Here is a 21,864-nt window from a genome sequence, read left to right as displayed (position 1 = left end):
ACATTAATACAGGTATCTGTTAAAGACCAGAGTTATTGTTTCAGAAGTAGACAAAGCTTGAGCTGTAATCTGTAGGAAAAGTCCTGATCTTCCAAGGGTTTCTGACTTCAGTTAAATTTATGAGTACGAATGATTTAGAGATTTCAGCAGCTTTACTGTCTGTATAGTAGCTCAGTTAATAAAATAAGTATTTCACATACTGTCCGATTGAAATCAGACCTTTCTGCTATCTGTAGATTTATTAAATATATCTGCATGTATATGTGAGACTGCTATACAGAGAGCATACTTTTATTTACCATTTTGAGATGGATGTGAATGGAATCAATATCCATTGCTTTGATTTTCATTACTGAGGGCATCTGAAACATTGACCAACCATATCTTACTTGTGTCAGATGGATCACAGAGCCCTAATATACACACCATTTGACCTACTAGGACATCTTTCAAAGAACTGTAAGGCTTAGACTGTCACTTTTTTTTTTTTCTGACTCAAAGAAATGCAATCTAATTAGGAGGATCCTACAATATAGATACAAATTGTAGGTGCACACAGTGTGTGGGGAGCCCAGAATGAAAATGTGTTTTTTTTTTGTTTGTTTGTTTGTTTTAAAGACCCTTAAGTAGGATTCCTTATTTTAAAGTACAAGATTGATTATTTAGTGACTCTAGGAGCTGCACAGATATAAAATATTTACAGCAAGTTGGCGAATTCTAATGGGGAAAAGAAATCTCTCAAGGCATTTTCTTCTAATGAATATAAAATAAGGAAGGAATTATGTACAAATGTAACAATTACAGAGTTTTAGTATTTGTGTTTATCTACCAGATACTTATTTCTCTCCTCTTCACTCAGGTGTAGTTTGACTGAATGCACCTAAATTACAGTGTTTTAAGAGGAGGAGACTCATGAACAGAATTGACTCTTCCTTGGGAAATGTTTGACATGTCACTACCTGTTAGCGTTGTCCTTCTTACAGTAAATGTCACTTGAGACTTTCTAATAAAAAGAAAAAACAAAAACAAAAACAACCCCCCCATACCACCCAATTTGTGCATTCTTCTAATTTCACATGAAATCAAATGACTGATTTCTGATAGAAATTTCAAGATCTTTAAGGTGATACAGGTTTCTTCCAGTTCCACCTCAGAATTATTACTTGCTTGTATTTTTGGAGGCAAGGCATGTAAATTGTAGACTCTTCATTACAAATTAAGTATTTAAAATGTCTTTGACATTATGAGATGGAAAGAAACATACCAGATGTACAACCAGGTGATAAAATCCAACTGGTTCAAAGCAGGTGTAATATCTAGGAGAGAAAAAATGTTTTCCTGTTTTGTGTGTACTTGTCTGACTAGGGAATTTAGAGCAGTCATTGGAAGATGAAGGAATCCAGCTCTCTCTGCATTATTGGACCCAGAGGCCATACTGTGTCATTACTAATGCATGCAGGCATGTTCAATAAAATTCATGGTTATACATCCCATTGTCATTTTCAAAGCTCATTGATTTAAGTAGCTCCCACCAATACAGAACACTGCAACAGGCAGCACAGCCTAATATGCTGGTAGGTACCAAGTGGAGAGTCTTATTTCAATCAAGAAGTGAGAAGAAAAAGAAATTACTTTAAGGATGAATCGAACATCACAAGTTGCCCACAGCAGTCGTGGAGATTACATCCTTCGAGATTTTCAAAACCTGACTGGAAAAGATTGTAACTTGCTTAGAATGACTCAGCTTTTAGGAGGGGGATTGGACTAGATGATCTCCAGAGATACCTTCCAAACTTAACCATTCTGTGTGTCTGTCAAAAGAAGATATTTAATAATTGAATATCCTTCAAATTATTTCTCCTCTACAAGAGGAAACAAAGTTGCAAAGATCCTGTTGCTGCAAGAGGCAGGAAGTCCAGGAAGCAGGTTCAGGGGTGCAAGACAATCTCCCTTTATATTTCTCACCAGTGGGTGTAACCCATTGCTTAGTCTCTGAGCATGGGCAAGGGATGTGAAGGTAGAGCTGGATGAACAGAGCTGTGTGGCAAAGCTGGGGTATGGCTGCAGTTCTGTTAGCATCTGCATTTATGAAACTCCAGTTAAGGTCCAAAGCAGCTGTCTCCCATGGTTTAAAAATGTAGCAAAGTTCTCTCCCAGGTAAGGTGAAGTGGCATCATCCATTCAAGTGCAGAGACTGAGTCTGGCAGACCAGACTAAATATAATTAACTTTAAAAAACAAAAACAAAAAACAAACGTGGTTGTATCCACTGAAAATAAACCTTAAGCTCAAACTTTTAGTGAGATAAACAATTTTAAAAGGTTTATTTAAATGTAGAGGCTTCCACTGTCACTTTATACAGGTAGATTCAAAGCATATTGAATATAATCTTGTAATGAGCTTTGGCTTTACAAGGAGATGCATGTTTCTTCCACACTTTTCTTTGTTTCTATTTGGTATTTTCTACTTGGTGAGTAATATTTGCAATTACTTTTCTACAATACCATGTTAGTAACAGCAGCAGGAAGCCATAGTTAGCTCAGCTGGAACATTTTGGTCTCCAGAGCTCTTGTTATTGCATTCAGAGTAAGAAATAACTGCCTGCTTATCTCTGCGGTATTTTGATTCCATTCTTCCTCTCATCCCCTTTTCTTGTTCAGCGTTACTTTATTGGTTAGACTCAGGACAGATGCTAGGAATAGTAAATTCAAGTTGATTGTAACAGATATTGTCTGACATTGGCATGTCTGTAACTAGGAAGATGAAAACAATGGGAAGTAAATATTTTGGACAAGCTGAAAGAATTTGCTAAAATAATTCATAATCGTCTTGTCTGTTAGACTGTATAAACAAAACAAATTATTTCCTTTCATTTATGCACATTTTTGAAGAGCTTTGGAATTGCTGTGATGGTGTATTGAGCAGTGAGCACTGAGCAGAAATACTGCTTCTTGTTGACGTGTTTAGTGTTACCATCTCTTAACTTCTGGCAGTGCAATCTTCCTGTAGAGAATACGGGACTGCGGCACACTCCTGGGACTTGAGGGCTCTGCTTGGATTTCACCTTTACAACTGGTCTGCATTAAAGCACCTTGAGGACATGCTTGTAAATATGAAAATAAAGGTGCTTAGCTTCTGTTTAAAATCCTCTACCTGTGGGACTAGGTTACGTAATGAGCATGTTTTACTCATCTCATGGGGACAATGCCTGAGCCGTTAAATCTGTGGCAGCAAAATGAAACAATTTTGGAACCAAGTCATCATTTTCAGCATAAATAGAAGGTCATGCCCTTGTCAGCCAGCATTGGTTCAGCATAAGGTTCCAGTCAGAATTGTCTGCATGATGCCTAGAGCTGTTCTTTAAGAGACCTTCACCCTTTGTTTGGAATTGCTGATACGGTGGGTCTTTTGAATATTTATAAGAGGCTTTCTGAGGTAGTCCTTACTGCAGTCAGAGTGCACACTCATTGGTTCTTGGTAACTGATCTGGCAAAAAGAAGTTTCAGTAAGCTCTCGATAGGCCACCAAATCAAGTGTTGTTTTTCCATGATTTTTTTCCCCTCCTTAGTGTTGAATGTTAAACCGTGGTACTTATTTGGCAAATTCAGAACACAATTCCACACTTAACTGCTTTTGTAGTTTCAGTGCTGGCTTGATTCCTGGTAAGTTCAGACATTTGGGACCTGGAGTTTGGCAGACTAAACTTTTATAATAAGGGTATAAGTGAAGGCTGGAAGGCATGTTCTCTTGCGTTGCATTCACTTGCTTGACTTGCCTCGTGTTTTGCTCAGCTCCATTGCACAAAGGTGTTCAAAATCACATTACATCCACACCCCTTGCCATTTTAAGAGTATTTGGTTCCAAAAGGTTAGGAGTTCGTTTCAACAGCAGGTGACTGTCCTTGTGAAGAATTGCACTAGTCTGTTCTTTTTACAGTGTGCATGTCATACACTTGAATTTCTCTTCCCATGAGTTGAATGCTCAACAGTGGTTACTTTTTAATCAGGTGAAAATTACCAGTATGTGGAATATACTTTTCGAGCTATGTTACTCAAGAGAAAAAGTAGTAGATTATATAACTTCTTCCTGAAATCTTAGGTGCTACAGGCATTTGTAGGTTGCAGAGCACCCAGATTTGAAACGCAAGTGACATCTTGATTTTTATGGTAAAAACATGAATTAAAATGGCTTGCCATTCAGCTTTTGTTTTTCTTCATCTGTGAGATTGTTAATGGTGATTTTTTTTAAAAGGCCATAATTTTTCACTTTTTAACAGTAGGAGCTTTTAAATGGGTCATACAGGACTGTCATACTTAATTTTAGAAGGGCAAGTTTAGGATCTGTTGCAATGTTTTAAAATTTAACCAGGTAATTCTTGGCTTTCTTGTGTGTTTGTTTTAAACTATTATGTTACCCCACTAATAGCTGTTTAATATTGTTTCTGTTTTTATTTCTTGTTGGTTAAGACAAAAGAAAATGCATATATAGGACAAAAATAGCAAAATTTTGCTTTTGACATCCAGATTGAATGGGTCAGCAGGGGAAGTTTGAATTGCTAATGAAAGTGAAACTTTGGGGGAAAATTCTTGCCTGAGGTTGGATTTGTACTGGTTCTACACATTTCTTCCAACTCTGCCATCTCTCTCTCAGTGCTGCTTCTGGAACAACATGACCCTTTTAATGAAATTTTATTTTGTGACAAACTGAATTTCTGTGTATGTGCTCTACTTGGTAGTATGTTTCATGTTTGCAATGGAGTTTCTCCTTTGTTCTGCAGTACTTAAAAGCATTTTACTGATCAGAGTTGAGGATAAGTAAAGCATCCTGTTTACTAATTAGATAAATTTTCATCAAGTGTTGTCCTAAAGGCACTGTAATTGTTGTATTAAGAGAAAGTGTTGCCTTGAAACTTGTGAATTATGAAATGATGTATAAAATTTACATTGGAAGGTGCAGGAACACATGGAGACTACCTGGGCTTTGTAAGGCAGTCAAATGCCGACTTCTTTACACAAATGAGGGGAGAATAAAGTCTTTCTTCGTAACCACAGTCTGCAGATAGCTTGGTTGGTGCTTTCTAGGTCTCTTAAAAGAATTAATAAGCTTCTGTGTTATAAAAAGCTATTTGTGCAGTTGAATGCTCCTACCTCGTGTATGGGCCTGAGTGTTAAGTTCTTTGTTGCTGCTGTTAGTGGGTTCAGCTTAGGCCTTGGATGTGAGCAGTCTTCACTGAGGACTGGGGGAAGAAAAGGAGTAGCTATTTGTGGTATTGATGTCCAGTCACTGCTGTTAAGGGATACTCTTTATGTCAGTATGACAGTCCTACAAATCCTGTCTAGCCAACAGTAGAAAGACCTGGTGGTGCTTTGGCACTGTAGTGACACAGCTATTCTTGGCTATATATATGTGTATATATTGCATGTAGATGTAGATGTGCAAGAGCATAACGTGCTTTTACACACACATACACACACACACACATTTGTCTATTTGCATCTTGCCCAATATGGAATTCTGTGGTACTGCCATGCAGGCATTTTTTATTTTTATTTTTTAATTAATGTCTTTTTTTACAGAACAGTTTTATTTTTATGCATTACATTATTTTGTGGCTGATAAATGGCTCATCTAATATTCTACAAACAAATGGATTCTGGCTATTAAGACTCAATGTTTTGGTTTTCATTTTTCCTGTAATGTAAGTGTTATATTGAAATAAAGTATATTATCTGGAATAATTTTTTTTTGTAAGCAAAGAGGTAGGGTATACCATCTCAGCTATTTTGCTTCTTGTTATCATAGTCTTGAATGATGCTGTGAGCCAGAGATTTCAGCAGAAACTTGTCCACATAGTAGAGCATTTGAACCAGATAAGAAATTTCTGCCATGAATTTAGCCTTTAAGAAGCTGCACCTTTTGAGGTTTATCAAAGTCTTGCCTTAGATGTTTTGAAATAGGGATAGCAGTGCAGTTTTGGCAAGTGTTTGGGTTACAGAGCTGCTTAGAGAGAGATCCCCTTGTGCAGGTCAACGAGCTAATAGTCACTTAGTTACAGAATTTCTGTCCAGAATGTGATCCATCTCTTATGTTTTTCAGGGATATCCATAACTTTGAGTTCTGCTTTATGAAGGAGGGAAGGGGCCTAACAACTCTTCTGAAAGGGTGGTAAGAGTCAAAGTTTCATTACATAAACGTTTTATTATCTACACTTATTTATGGCTAAAAAATCGAGAAGATGGCTACTAAAGTGGCTACTAAATTAATCCTTCTTGCTCTTTACTTTCCAGATAGTCTCACAATTGTCATTCTTCAGCCAACAATAAAGTGATGAAAGACTCATTCATTTTTTAGTAATAGTCTTTAGTGGCCTTCTCAAACAGTAGTGCTTTTGAACTGAACATGGCTAAGATATGCAAGAGTTTTAATTAGGTCTGCTTGGAATAGCAAACTGCTATACAAAAACAATTGTCTGTATAATAAAAAAGCAGAACAGTTAACTGTATGTAAAGTAACTGTAATAAAGCCTCCAAAATGTTATGAACGGACCTTTTCAAAATATTCTCTTCTACTGCTGTCCCACTTTTTAGACAAGAGATAAACTGGCTTCCAACCTTTTAACTGCTCCTTTTCAGCCACTCTCAGCTTTGTATCCAGTTGTACCATCAGACTTCATCTGAGGTTGTTCTCTGGACTATCTACATAGTAGGGCTTATGCTACTTATTTTTACTTGGAATATAAAGGTTTCTGGCATCTGGAGTCAAAGAATCTACAGCTTACTAGAGCTCTGAAGGAGTATGATTCACCTTGGAATTTGTGGCACATTAATTTAATACAGGTACAAATTCAGTGGCTGTCCACTTGTGCAATGGGATGGATGGCTTTCTGCAGCACTTGACCCTTCTGCTGCCCTGCTTGTTTTAAGTCAAGGGCCATTGACATAACAGTACAGTCAAAGATCAAGTAATTTATTAATTTATATGACTTCTGATGACTTGGGAAGCTGCTCCTGAGATAACTAAAAAGTAAGTTTTCTTACAGAAGGAAAAACCATCGGGGTAAAGGAACATAATTAGAAAAAATAAATCTTCAAATTTACTAAAAGCACAAGACAGATGTACTTGCTAAATTAATAAAATTGAATAATTCAAGTTTTTTGAAGCCTTAATTATGTAACCTAATTTATTGTAATATTCTCTTTCTATCTTTGTTTTAAGGGAAGTAGAATTTTTGTTGAAAGATGGGAATAGAGTTAGCACAGTACAAGAGATACTGAAAGTTGCTGGTTCCTAGTTTTCCAAACAGTAAAAAGGTAGAAGGAAAAGGTAGGAGACTTCTTAGGAGGTTTTCTACTGTAACAGTCATTCTGAGGTGAAATTTGAAGTATTTTGAAAAAGGAAATTAAGTGCAGGGATGAAAGGGAATAACATAATAGGAACTGTAACTATAGAGCTTTTCTCCTACCAAACAGTCCTGCTGTTTGTTCAAAATTAGAAAAAAGTAGCAGGCTTTATCCATTGACAAACAAATTAGATGATTTGTGTGGATTCATGAGCAACCCATTATTATTTTGTAGCATATTTGTGAGCTATGGAATACCTAACTTTGAAAATGTTCCTGTTCTTTCTACACTGAAGAAACAGTAATAATTGTGCTAGCATTAGCAAATACACTTTTTATAGAGTTCGTGACTAAGACTGATTTGCTTGTGTCAAAAGTGAGGTGTGCTCTGTACTCATTTTAAAGAAAACGTCACCCTTAATCAGAAGTGCCATATGTTTTCAGAATGACGGTGCTTTCAATTTATTGCTCATCAGCCCTGGAGAATGCTGGTTAGTTCCTTTACAAGTGCGACTCACAGGCTCAGACTGCTCACTTATATTTTAGGCTTATTTTGAGTAGTTATTGGTCCAGGGTTCATAATAATAAAATAGAATTGCATTTTTCTCAAACCATAGACATCTTGGTGGAAAATCTGAAAAGCTGGAGCCATTTGGAACTGTTCTTACTCCCACTGAGGTCAGCAATAGAATGTCTGTGGCTTTCAGTGGGAGTAACGTTATACCATCTAAATGTGAAGACCTCCCCTTTTCTCTAAAATGGATTATAACAGTCTGTTACAATACTACATGAAATCTAAGTAACTATTACACTGTTTGTTTATGAAAGGAGTGTTATTAGCAGAAAAAAAAAAAGCCTAAAAAGGGAATGACATGTAAAACAATAATAACTGCATTTTCATCAATGAATACTATAAAGATATTTCAAGTACTGCAGTTGTGTGATTGAAATGGGCAGTTGTGATTGTAATGTGCCAAATGGAATTGACTTCCAGATTGCCAGACTTTCCAGGCCGTCCAGAGCATGTGCTTTTTTTCTATTATAAACATTTGGGTCCTTATGATCCAGTTTGGTGGTGGTGGTTGTTTTTTCTCTAACTCACTGCTTGCAGATTAATGTCTTGTTTATTTTGTGTTTATTATAATCTTTCCTGGGATAACCACAAAGTATGAATTAATCTTGTTTAATTGATGGATTGCTGTAGATTAATGTTTAATGTGCTTGATATTTCTTTCTTAGCTAACAAGTTAATTTTTTGAAAATTGTATGTAGTTAAGTTCATTATAAAATGGTGTTGGGTGTGTCAGAATGTTTGCCACATAAGGGAAGTGCAAGATAACAACCTCAAGATAGCATTTTAACTTATAAACATTGCAGTATAAACAAGTATTCACTAAGTAATTTTAGAAAGGAATTTCCCCTTCACGTAGTATATATGTAGACGTTAATTAGTGATTTCCATATGTAGCTGTTGGAAATTGTTTTTATCTGGTTTATCTGACACCACGTTTATTTATCTTGAATTAGAACTTTTACCATTGTCTCTGTATGACGTGACTTATGAATCAAGTCTGATTTACTCTGGGTTGTATGCTTGAGAATTTAACTCTTAAGTGATTATCTTGCTAATGATCATCCAAGCCTTCTAGATTTGTGAATGAGTCCTGATTTTGCCTTCATTATTATCCATGATTCTAGTGCTTTTGGTGTTTTTGAATGGATTTACATGTAAGAAGGACAGTTCAATTCTTATCTACAACATACACAGATTTAATTTCATGTACTTGCAATAGTCTAATTTTGAATCACTTTATAGTTCCTAATTATGGTTACTTGTTTGAAAATGTGAAAAATTTGCCTTCATGCTGCTTACGGCATGGCAGAGTTCAGTAATGATCATGGGGTCCAGACAGCTTTAGAGCTGAAGTCCTGTTAGCCTGTATGAGGCCTGGATTTTGAGCTGATGTATCTACGTAGAGAGGATGCTTCAGTATCCAAGTATGCCATTCCTAAACCCTAAGTGTGGTGCAGCACTTAATGCAGGGAGCTGCCATGGCTGGGACCCACTGAGACAGAGGATGTCTTGCAAAAGTACTTGTCTTTGTGAAATAGAGTTTCATTGAATTGTCTGGGTAAGGTTGCCCTTAAGAGTGGATTTCATGTGCTGAGGTCTGTACGATACTTCATAATGTGCCCTCTTACTTTAGACTTCATGGCTCAGAGAAAACTTGCATCATCTAAAATGCATTTGTATTCAAAATTTGTATGCTTCTCTGGACCCAGAGACTAATAACCTGTAGTCACTATATGCATATGGAAACATACTAATGTGCATCTGCCAAAAAGTCCTACATCTGTGCACACATCATTATCGAAAACAAACATGTAACTTCTGATCCTTAAGATAAGTATGAGTGCTTCCATTTTGGTTAAACAGAGTTTAACTCCTCTGTGATACCTTTTCCAGGCATATTGCCTGAAGCCACAGTGGATTTCCCCATATGGATCCAGTTGGGAGATTAAAAGTTCAGGATTTAATCTTTGCTTCCATAGCAAGAGTCATGGAAGGCCTTCTTAGTATTCACTCAGTGCTGTTGGAAACATCTCTGGTAATACTGTAGTAATATTGGCATGCTCTATTAAAACTACAGTGAATAAAACTTTAAGACCCAATCTCTTGATTTACATTTCTTACAGCAACGTCTAATAGAATCAGTAAGGCATAAATGTTAGATTAATTTTCTCGTTTTATTTAGCTCCATGAAAGCCCCTTCCAAGTAGATAAAGGAAACTTAGATGAAAAGAACTGACAAATAAATATAAAGAATTATTCTAGAAATGCCTTATTTGGAAAATAACTGTTCTTTACCTTGCCCCCCTTAGAGACATATCTTCTTCAATTAACTTCAAATTCCAGAACTGATACAGATGTGATAGAAATGCAGCCATTTTGCAACAGCTGCACCATGCTGTGGGAACTGTTCTTAATTTTTTTCTTCAGGTATACTTCATGATAAGAGGACAGGCAATTTTGTTTGCCTTTGCTACTGTCCTGATTTCTTGTAATTCTAGTATCGCTCTTCTGTTGTAAATAATTTCAAATTATTTTGTAGAAAAATGGCTTTAAGTTAAACATTGATTAGTCTTTTTTTTTTTTTTTTTGTCCTCCCCCCCTCCCCCCCCAACTCTATCTGGTGTATACATTTTTGATTTTAATAGGAACATTCCTGGAACAAGTCTTCCAAAACTGACTTGTCAAGTTCATAGTAGGAACTAGTTGAAGATAGAACTTTGGCTAGACTTTCTTCCCTTGTACAGCTTAAGTGATCCTCCTTTCTTTGAAAAGTTGATGACTTAATGTTTCATGCTCGTGACATTACCATGCAGGTATTTTAAGGTCTATTTCAAAATTTAACGATCAACCTTGTCTTTTAGTTTTAAAGCTGAATTTTCCCTCCATCTGGAGGGTTATGCTTGAGCAAGTCTGGAGATGCCTTGTCTGCTGAGAGACAGGGATTCAGGCAGGGATTGTTTCCCTGAAACAGTGTAATCAGAAACAAAAGGGAAATATGCCCTGATGTGTCTCAAAAGCTGAAAGCATTGCTTGTTCCTCCTCTCCTTCCTGACTGGAATTCCAGTAATTGTTGCAGCTTTATCATCACCCACGTCAATAAAAATTCTTTGTTCCTTGCAACTGCTATTTACCATTGCAATGATGGGTCGCAGGCATTTTTGTTTAAGGATGCAAAGACATTTATGTCTTTAAAATGATCATAAGCATATTCTTCCATTGAAACTATCTTTGGCATGTTCTTCTGCTTAATTAAATTGTAGCCTACTCTGTGGTTGGCTTTTCTGATAAGTTTCTTCCACTTAAGACAGTTACAGAGAATCAGAATTGATACTTACCTCACTGAGCTGTGAGACAGAAGATTAAATTAATAATATTTCAGTGCTTTATTCCAACTCCATTCAGTGTTGTAAGAATTTCTTCTCTTAGTGCTAGACATCTGTGAAAATATTAGCAAGTATTTTTTTCGAGTTGTACTATATAGGTGTATGGAATGTTATTTTGACATAAAGATTTAGTGCTCTATTTGATGACCAAGATAAAGTTTTCAGAAGTCTTGGAGGAAGTTTAGTATTGGTTTGGTCATTGCACATTGATCTCGGTGCGTTTATAGATGCAAAGGGCAGCACAAAGGCTAGATGCTTTCCAGCATGTGGTAATGCAGTAGATCTTTATCTTTCAGGAACCTTTTTTTTTTAATCAGATCTAAGTTCGGAAATATGTTTGAAAACAGTCTTGTCACACACATCATCAAGGTCGGGAGGGAAAGAGAGCAGAGGCTTTAGCATTTCAGATAGGCTTTGTGAGAGGAGTGTAGACTGCTAGTTCACTAACTAGTGGCTCTAGAGTAGTCCTGCAGTAGAGTGAACTCGAACCATTTCTCCAGTTCCATGAAATGTTCAGTTCACGCTGCTGTTTGGGACCCGAGCATTGTACTCACATGCAGAATTACTTGGTAAAACCCATAGATGATGAATTATGAATCTGAACTGTTAGAAGTGGTACCAGCTGAAAGCCTGGAATGCACAGCGCAGAATGATCCCTCAGGGGGAGCGAATATGGTTTTTGCAGTTGAAAGTACTGAAATTGTTGATATAACGGTGAACAGAGATTAATTCACCCTTTCTATTTATAGACAGTAGAGGGTTATTAGGCAGAGCTGTAGTATTTTGGAAAAGGCCTCTTACAACTTAGTATTGTTGACTTTATCATGCTTTCTAACAACCAGTTCTGACGAAATGAAACCATTTGGTCTCCTGTTACAATGATGTACTGTAAGTGGCTAATACTACCTATGAGTCGAGTCCTAGCTTAGAGCACTTGTTGACTTCAAATAAATGTCATCTGAAAAATACTTCTGTTCAGCGTTGGACCTGATTAGCACACTCATAACTAGTTCCTATTTGTAGCAATTTGAGTTTATTACTCATAGTTTTGGGAAGCTGCCATGTGTGTTGGTGGCACTCAGTTACTAATTAAATTTATTATTAACATCAGTTAGACTAATATTAGGATCCCGAATCTGGAGGTATACAGTCTTATCATAAGTGGTCTTTCTATAATAATCTTTGCCTGCCACTGAGATTGTAGGATAAATGCTGCTTTGTGTTCATTTTTGAACCAAGAAGAACTCCCCTGATTTATTGGATTTATTCCACACTTAAACTACTGTAAGAGCATGCTGCTGCTGTGTACACACTTTCTGCCAGCAGGTGGAAATACATATACGGCTCATTCATTGACTTACTTCTCTTTTTGGCTGACTGATGTCACACAACTTCTCCAGCTTTTTCATGGTTAACGTAGCTATTGGTTTTAGGGGGAGGAGGAGGGGAAGAGCAGGAGAAAGTCAAGAGCAGGAGAAGCTGTTTTAGGGGCATTGGTACTTGATGTTGGGATGAAGTCAAACTCTAGAAAGGAGTTTGGAAGACTCTTCATTGAAGTGTGTCTGGATGATCGTGGAAGCAGGGGATGAAATAATACAGATCTAGGCCAATTCATAAGGTGGCTAGAAAAGCTGTTTTTATGAAGAGGACTGATGCTTGTTATACTTGTCCCATTCAGGTTATATTGCAGCTTTGTTGAAAGAATGAAAGAAGGTAATTACAGAAAACTTTGTTTGTTTGTTTGTTTTTAAGCTGATATGCTGCATTTATTGTCTTTAATGTCAGCAGATATAGCAGTGTGAATTCTCAGATTTGGGTGAGCTTGCTAGGAGATGGGTCATGTCTGCAGACTTTCAGGCTGAGCAAATTACTGACTGTACTCAATGGGGTACATATTTTGGGGGGATGGAAGGAGTTACGTGCAAACTAGAGACTGAGAAAAATGCCTTTGCTTGCAGGGGAATTTGTCAAGCAGACATGCGTGCCATGGAATTATTCGTGCTTGTAAGTGGCTAATTGGCCCCCTTACAGCTCAACTTAGATAGGAAAGCTTTTGCTTTCTCTTTTTCTGTGTAACACAACTTAGAGGAGAGGGTACAACTGGATCACCTGGTGTGTTTGGTATCATCTTAACTTTGCAAGCTGATCACACCCTGCTTAACTTGTGAAAACAGACGGCTTACAGCATAACACTAGTATTTCCTTATTTTTCTTTCCTGCTTGCTGAATATTATAGCTATTGTTTTTTGCCTGAAAGAAGTGTGGAATTATTTCTATGTACACTTTTAATCAAGAGACACAAAGAGCTTCTTTCCTAGTATCCCACAATTAAAGAGGAAATGGTTGTCTAGCCTTTCTGAGGAAACTCATTTAAAAAAAAAAGGAATATTTTTTCCTCATTTTTTCCTTGAATAATAATATGAACAGATTACATTTTGCATCTTGGTCCCAAATCCAATCAACTATTACGTAAACTTTTTGCTAATTTCTGCATATAATGTAACTCCTTGGCATTTTGAAGAACACAGCAATGGTAGCCAGTGACTTTGGATTTTTTTTTAAGCAAGTTTATCTTAGTGTAGTGAATTAGAAGTCCATCATCAGTCAAAAACATTTGATTAAATGTGAAATAAATAACCAGTGTGCATTAAAGTCTGTGACTAAAATTACAAATTTGTAATATGATTAATCTAAAACTGTAGGTGTAAAATAGAGTAGAAATATTTTTATCTGGGTCCACTAAAGTCAAGTTAATTGGAAGAAGGGCAGTGCGGGAGAAAGTGGCATTTTATTTTGTGACCATGGGGTATTGCAGAATAGTACAAGTTCGTTAAAAGGCAGGTTTAGCTGGAAGGGATAAATGTGGGCTTGTGTTTGTCAATTTATAATAGGAATGGAATTTCATTAGCACTACTATTCATTTGTGTTGTGGGAGGAAGAGTAAAATAGATTCTCATTGACTTAAAATGTCACTGTCAATTCTGGCTGCTGGAATTCTCAGCAGTTTGTTGGCTGAATATGTGAAAGAAACTAGGACTGTGGGTCAGCCCTGTTCTCTCTAATTAAGTTCCTTGGGGTTTTGTGTGGGCTTACATATTTGTTGTTGTTGTATAACATTGTGCTTTTGTGTTTTCTCTAATACCCAGGTGTTCTTTGGTTTCTGATAGAGCTTCATTTTTATTTCTGTAATGCAAACTGTCCCCTCAATTGCAAAAGTATAATTTCTAGTGTCTGTACTCCATGCCTTCCTTTCCCCGTTCTTTTGTAAAGTCCTTGACATTTCATTGCTTGGTCTACCCAGCATAATGTTTACATAATTTTCTTGTCCAGCTGCTGACTGTCCTTTTTATTTGGTATTTCTCCCAAGATTTTGTTTCTCTGCTTCTAAGAGCTACGCAACAAATCTGTGTTTCCCTTTTCTTTCTTCAACTCATTCCATCTTCTGCTCCATTTTTTCCTTGTCACAAATTTTGGTGTAGTTCTTCTAGGACATCATTTGGAATCAAAGTCTGCATACTTGTAGAAAGATTTAAATGATTAGATTTTGCTTTGACTTAAACAGAATTAAATTACCATCTCTGCCAGTTCCAAACACAGAGAATTACGATCTGGCAGTTAGATTCTAAACTTCTTGGAACAAGGTTTCTTACTGTTTTTGTTTGTTTGTTTAAAGTAGTTGGTAAAAATTACTGAAAAATACTCTCCTTCTTGCTTCAAGTGGCATGTTACATTGGTCGTGGAGTTTTCTGCTAGTACTTAAAAGCCAAATTCAAGTTATTGCTCATGTAGCTCTGTTCTAGTGTACAATGAAGTGGTTTTAAAATCAAAATCAAATCAGAGATACCTGTTGTAATATTTTGAATGTGAGGTTAACCTTAGCTGAAAATCATTTTGGCCTTTTTTAATGTTGTATCCCCATAACTTGTGAAGATTATCGTATTATTTTCCTGACAGCATTTTCTGTATGTTAGAAAATTATATGAAGAAGGGCTTTCATTTATAGACCACCAACCTTCCCATCAACCTTTGTCTTTAATAACTGTATTTTTTTCTGATTGTTTTTAAAGATGAAAAATAAATGTTTAAGTTCCTTCTTCCAATAACCCCAGAGGAAATTGCAGTGTATCACCTGGGAAAGATTCACTGCTTCTCTGTTCTCTGTTATTTTTCAAGTCTGTATTAATCACTGATATTCACCACAAGTATTGAAGAGCTCAGCTCTACAGGTCTTTGAGGTAAAATGAAGTGTCCCTTAAGCCACTTGGGCACTTGTTCCTCCTGGACACAGAGAGACCATCATCATGTCTTCATAATAGTGATTATTAATGATAGGGTGTTAGACAGGATGTTGTATTTCTTTAATTCCAAAGCAGCATACAGTAGACATAACAAGAGCAAATAACTTAAATTTTAATTAATTCCCGTCTATTTTGTAGTAGGCAAAGTCTAACACTCCCCATTTTAGATATGGCTAAAATACGGTTCAGTTGAACTACTGCTTCTCAAAATATTTCCACTTATCTCTGAAATCATAATTACAGCATTCATCGCATTTGAATATAATTGCTGCACTTTGCATTCTGTTCAAGTCTTGGGACTTAAGGAAAGAATTCATCTCAGCTTTTTATTTTTTTTCTTCCTACTGTAACCTGTACTTGGGACCCCATCTCCTTTGTTTTTTAACAATTATAACATAATGCTTCTAATGAAGCAGTGCCATACATGTAGGGGATTAATTTTAAATAGAAACAGATATTTACAAAGTAATAAACAGATATATCATGTATGTGGTTAGGCAGCTTACCCTTTCCCTGTACACAGAGATTCTGGATACAGGAACTGCAACAGCTCTGTGTTAGTTCTATTGTAGGCAAATTTTCCTAGATTATTCCACCTCTTTAAGAAATTAAATGGCATGTTCTAGGAAATGAGGAAAATACTATCTCTGCATAACAAGACTTAATTGATACTTGTCAAGTGTTTGAGATACTTTACTTTCAGAAGGCGTTGCTGGGTAGTAACGAATTCTGCTATACGCAGTGAGTGACTTGGTAGAACAGACCAGTACTAAATATGCGTGCCTTTAACATGCCTTAAAATGCTTATAACTCACACAGAAGAAATTGGAATGTTTAGAGATTTGTATTCCTGGTAGATGATGACTTCTTGAAGCATTTTCAAAAGTCTGGTCAGTGCAGTAAACTGTAGATGTCCTTGCATGTTGACTGCGTGGTACCAAATCGTGCTGAAACTTAGTTGAAGCTTTAAAGTGCTGTAGGGCTATATGAAAGCATTACTCTGTTTTTTTTTTTTTTGAATGTGTGACCACCTGATGAGAGAGTTGGACATCTGTACTCTAAAGTAGGTATCTTCAGTTTGGAACTGATTAGAGAATAGTTGCTAACCCTTTTCTGCCTCAGCCATGATGTAATATAAGTACATTTTAAAGCTTACTCCTAAAAACAGTTGGTGTTTTGCTCACCATGTTTTTATATCATTTCGAGATGCTTTCAAATTGCTATACTTCTGTTGGGTAGAATCCTTCTAATTTCCACCAAAACTGATAGCAAAGATACATACTATTTTCAAAGTAGTAGATTGATGACTTTCAAATACGAATACTAGTGAGAATTTTAATAGAACCTGATGATGCTTGACCTTGTCCCTGCCATCTTTTCTTTTTTTAGTCTCTGTTGAAGAGAAATTGAGTTTTGGAAGAACTTACTCACAGTATTCTTCTCTCCTGTTACTTCCCCATGTGACCAGTAATGTTGAGAACAGTTTTGATGCTGGTGAGCCATCTCTGATGCTCTCCGCTTTGCTCTGCTGTGCATTTCTTGCTGCATACAATGAAGAGAAAAATGTGCAAATCAAAGAGTGCAACAGAGGATGGGGCCTGAGGCATTTGTGGAGCTCTTCCCATTAGCTGTCCCAGGGAGGTGACAGGCTCAGCACGTTGAGCACAAAGCTCTTTGAGGCTCTTTTAACATTTTTTCCTTTTTCTCTTTATCGGTCTATTTACTGGGGTGCTCTGAAGTTTCTTAATCCTTGGGAATTATTTCAATCTGCAGCCTTGCTACTGAGCAATTGTGGTAATACCAGAGTCCAATTTAGCAGTATTTCTTCAAGAACTTGGGTCCTTGACTGATTTGTAGAGGACAAATGAAAAAAGCAATTGCAAATGGGTTTCTGTGTTATTAGAGCTCTAAACAGCCTTCCCTCTTGGCTGTGTGGCAGGTTATACCTCAAGGGAGGATGGGTGGTCCATGAACCTAAAAAGATTTAAATACTTAAGTTCAGGGTCAAGTATTCATGTCAGTGGGTGTCTTAACACACTGGTCACAGAGTGCTCAGCAATAACCATTTTCCTTAATATTCTTAGGTAGCATTGTGATTGGTAATTGAGTAGCAAGTTTTGAGTTCTCAAATTACTTTATCAGCTGTCCCTATGATTTACTTATGATTATTTCACTACAGAACCTCAATATTTGATTAATTTTTCTAAAGCACAGTGACAAGATGTTGTGCTGTGGTTAAAATTTATCTACTGTAGCAATACCAGCACAAAGAATTGGTAAGCCAGAGAAGTGAACCAAGTCAGAGGATAGAAACAGGTTACTATTGTTAAGGGCTGTTAAAAGATCTTCTCGGGGATGACTATTAGCATACAACCTCTTGCCCTCTGTGAACTCTTTCTTTTCCACCATTATTCAGTGTTTTTAGGCTGAATCAGCAGCATTTCAGTGTTTCATCAATGCATGACCCTAATCAGGAGAAAGGGAATTATTAGCTTGTGAAAGCTACCCTGAAGCTCCTTGAGGCTGTGCAGCCTCTCTTCCCATACAGATGGCTAGAGTTCACCTCTTAGGAGCCATCAGGTCCAGCATATTGGAGCATTCACCATTCTCCTCCATGACAGCCTGTAGCTCTTAAAGCATTTTTTTTTTTTTTTATTCCTCTCAGGTCTGCAGAAGGTGCTATGCTTAAATTGACTTTGGCAAGAAGCCATAATATATGGATGCAAGACGATGATCATCTACTAGTATGGAGTAGTAGGTTCTGGATGTGAAATATAAACCCCGATCTTTTGCTTCACCTGCTATTTTGATGGCTCTGATTCAATTCAGTCTACTACTTAAGCATATTTGCTCTGTTGTTTATATTTGGTTCTCCTCCCTCCAGAATATATCAGAGCAAAACGATGCTATAATGAAGGATCCATATGTTGCAGTGAGAGTCTGTGCCTCGGACATACCAAGTAGCGGAACTGTGGTTGATTTATGATTCAATCTGTTGTTAACTGTCTGGTCTTTTCATTTTTCTAATATTTCAGATATAAAAATGAGGTATTACTCCCTATTACAGAAGTGGGTTCTTCAAAGAGAAAAGATTGCTACAAATCAACATTTACATTCCTCTTTGAGGATAGCTAGTTGTGAGAAACTGAGGGGAACAGTAGAAGAAAAAGTTTAAGAGTTAAGTGCCACTATCTCTGACCTCCTGTTTGAGCATCCAGCCTGCCTGGTATAATAAAAGCTATTTATAAATTGCTGGTCTGTTAAACGTGTACAGAATTTTACAATGCATAAATTGGCAAACTGAGCCAGCAAAGGGACTTAGCAGAGTGATGAATGGATGACAGGGTGCAAGACTGAAACTGCATTTTATTCAAGGATTGTGAGGTTAAGAAGAGCTGCTGGGAAGGGGTGGCAGTTGAAGGAGAAAGAGACAGAACCCAGGAGTTAAAGAATCCAATGATCTGAGAATTATCAAGCCACATTGTCACACTTCTCTCTCTCTCTTTTTTTTTTTTTTTTTGACAGTTACAACTCCAGCTTAGTAGCTGTTTCATTTACTACATTTTCATGGGTAATTCTCCCAGATCTAATTATACCACTTACAACAGTCTCTTCCAGTGTCACAGCCTTAATCCTCCTAAAACGTAGTTTGCTCCCTAGGATGTAAAGCAACAGGTAGAAACTCGTTTTATTTCCACCCCTTAAACCACATCCACTCCCTCTCAGGATTATAGTATGGAGAGAACATGATCAAGCAACCCAAAGTCATAATCTTGATCTGGATAGAAGTTCATGATCTGGATAGAAGTTCATGAATCTGTTCAGTTGCTTGTCTGTTAGAGACTGGTAACTCATTAAACTGTCATTTAATTATAGTGGTCATGCAAATATTCCTCAGCAGAATGTAGTTAATACAACTTAATTCCAAACACATAAGTCAACCTAAGGTCACTAGGTTGCAATTATTCTTTGTAATGTTGTCACAGCACATGTTCAACATGCAGGTGCATTTTATATCCTCAAATACCACAGAGTAAAATTAAAATGAGGCTAAAATAAAACTGTTTTGAACCAGTTAACGAAATCTCTTTTTCAAGTGTTTTTATTCCTTTTATAAACTTGTTGTAAGGTCTTCATGTATTGAATTTAAAATTGGCAGATAGATTATTTAAAGATCAGTGATTGTACTGTGAAATGCATGTTTTTGTCTTTTATGTGTTCTCTATGCCTTGCATCTGTAAGGATTCCTGCCAAAAAACATTGAAAAGAAAATTAAAGAGGCACTCAGGATAATCATTATGAAGAAAAGAATTCCCTTTGCTGGTAGGAACTAAAAAAATATATCCTCATTAGTTTTATAGTAGGAATGGCCTTTAATTTTCTTCTGGTAACTTGTGGAGTATTTTCTTAAATGGGTAGTCTGGAGGACTTTTCTTTTTATGTTTGGGGAAACTGCAGCACTTCTAATTTTCATGCAGAAAACAGAAGAGATTGTTGCAAGCCCCTGTGTTTTGACATTAATATATATTAATCTTTGGTTGTGACTTTAAATAAAATGTATGTGGCTGTCTGGATTATTGCTTTGGTCTAAGTTGTGTGTTGAAGACTAACAGTGCGTATTTGCTTGGCAGATATCCTCCTGCTTTTGGTCAGCATTGTAGCTGAAACCCTCTTCAGAATACAAAGGAAATGGGTTGAAGGAAGATTAATTCTTTTCCTTAGCCTCTTTTACAGGAGCTTGATATTTTTCAGGGAAGGGCCTATTGGCCTGTTACTGCCTGAGCTTGAGGTGTACACCTGATGGTCCCTTAGGTTAGCCATGGGTGAGTGGGAGAGCCTTAGATCCACAGGCATTATTCAGCAGACTGCGTGCTGCTAGCAGGCCCCTGAAGTGCTGCTGATCTCTGGAGCTGGCTTTGCACGCTTATTGGTATATAAGTGAGGAAAACTAGCTGTGCTGTATAGGAATGTTCTTCTCAGCCCTACCTTTGTTCTTGCAGCTATCGAGCAATGCAGCATAGGCCACTAGTTTTACCTGCACGTTGAGCCAAAATGCTCTAGGCATGTTTGGTGCCTCTGTCCTCATTGAGCCTTGGAATCATTTAGGCTTTAGGCTGGAAAAGGCCTATAAGGTCAAGTCCAATCATCCACCTAACACAAGTTGACCACAGAATCATAGCATCATTTAGGCTGGAAAAGATCTTTAAGATTATCAAGTCTAAGCATGCACTGGTTGAACTAAGGTCTGTCACTGTGCAGTGAGTATTTTGAGTTGTATGCCATAATAAATGTCATTTGAGGGGGCTTCTTAAAGTTTGTTTGCATTGATAATAATTAATACCGCATGCGTGGAACAGAATGAATACCTGTTCTGCAAATCATAGCAAGCACAGCCTGCACACTAACCAGAAGGCAAGAGAAGCACGATGAATGTGTTTTAGGTTCAAGATCATAGCTTTTAGGTTAAGGAACCATTTGTTCTATTATAAAATTAGTATTTTTGAAAGAGAAGATGAGCAGACTTTTTCTGTGGCAATAACTTGATACTTCTCCTCTAAACTGTTAAAGATGTTTATTTAAGAAAGCATGTTTTTGCTGGATACTTTACTTTATATGGATATTTTATGGATATAAAACATACGTATGTAATATTTAGAATGATAGTATGTGGATCAGAAATGGCTTTGACGTAACTCTAGATGGAATTTAAGTTAACTAATAACCAATCTTTTGACTTGCATATATGGAAAATTTGTTTTGGCAACTTTAAGCAGTAAATAAGAATTCCCATGCAATTTTTAGACACTTCACAGAGTAGAAACCCATTTTAACACTGGGTAGAATTGTGTTCAGAATATTTAACGTCACCATCTTTGGGAAATGCTACAAAGATGGTATTGCTTGTTGCCACATATCACATTTGGTCACTACTTAGTGTTTTCTTTTTTTTCTTCAGTGCTTTTGCTGATGTTATTTCCTCCTTGATGCTTTGATGGTAGAATCAATCACTAGAAGTAGAGCACTCATGTTAAGAAGCTAAGCATACACAGGAAAGTTTGGTCTAAATATTTGTGTTGGTTTATGAGTTAGTTTAGTTGATGCAATGTAGTAGTTGTGCTGCAGTGTGATCAGCCAAAATTATGTGATGAGGGTACTTTTTTCCTTCAGTGTCTGTTACTCCAGGATTTCTGTATGTGGAGTTTGTGTAGGAATTAGACAAGCAGGATTATGTGTGTGACTTGAAACATGAAGTGGGAAGGATAGTACAGGG

At 36.9% G+C, this 21,864-nt stretch overlaps 1 protein-coding gene across 19 annotated transcripts in view; it reads left to right on the top strand.

Annotated features, from left to right (window-relative positions):
- ARVCF (ARVCF delta catenin family member) overlaps nt 1-21,864 on the top strand; it is a 270,629-nt gene that overhangs the window by 14,205 nt on the left and 234,560 nt on the right. For 12 of the 19 annotated variants that reach the window (XM_068701187.1, XM_068701180.1, XM_068701192.1 and 9 more), the window contains one exon: nt 6,096-6,164. The exons of 5 other annotated variants lie outside the window; for them this stretch is intronic. The gene's annotated coding sequence lies outside the window, so the exon portion shown is untranslated. The remainder of the gene's footprint in view (nt 1-6,095; nt 6,165-21,864) is intronic. 2 more of the 19 variants (XM_068701199.1, XM_068701200.1) reach the window with 1 other exon arrangement.

This window comes from Anas acuta, chromosome 17 (assembly GCF_963932015.1).
Source record: "Anas acuta chromosome 17, bAnaAcu1.1, whole genome shotgun sequence".
Taxonomy (NCBI): domain Eukaryota; kingdom Metazoa; phylum Chordata; class Aves; order Anseriformes; family Anatidae; genus Anas; species Anas acuta.
Note: the sequence above shows the minus strand (reverse complement) of the source record. Positions and strands in the feature narration are given on the sequence as shown.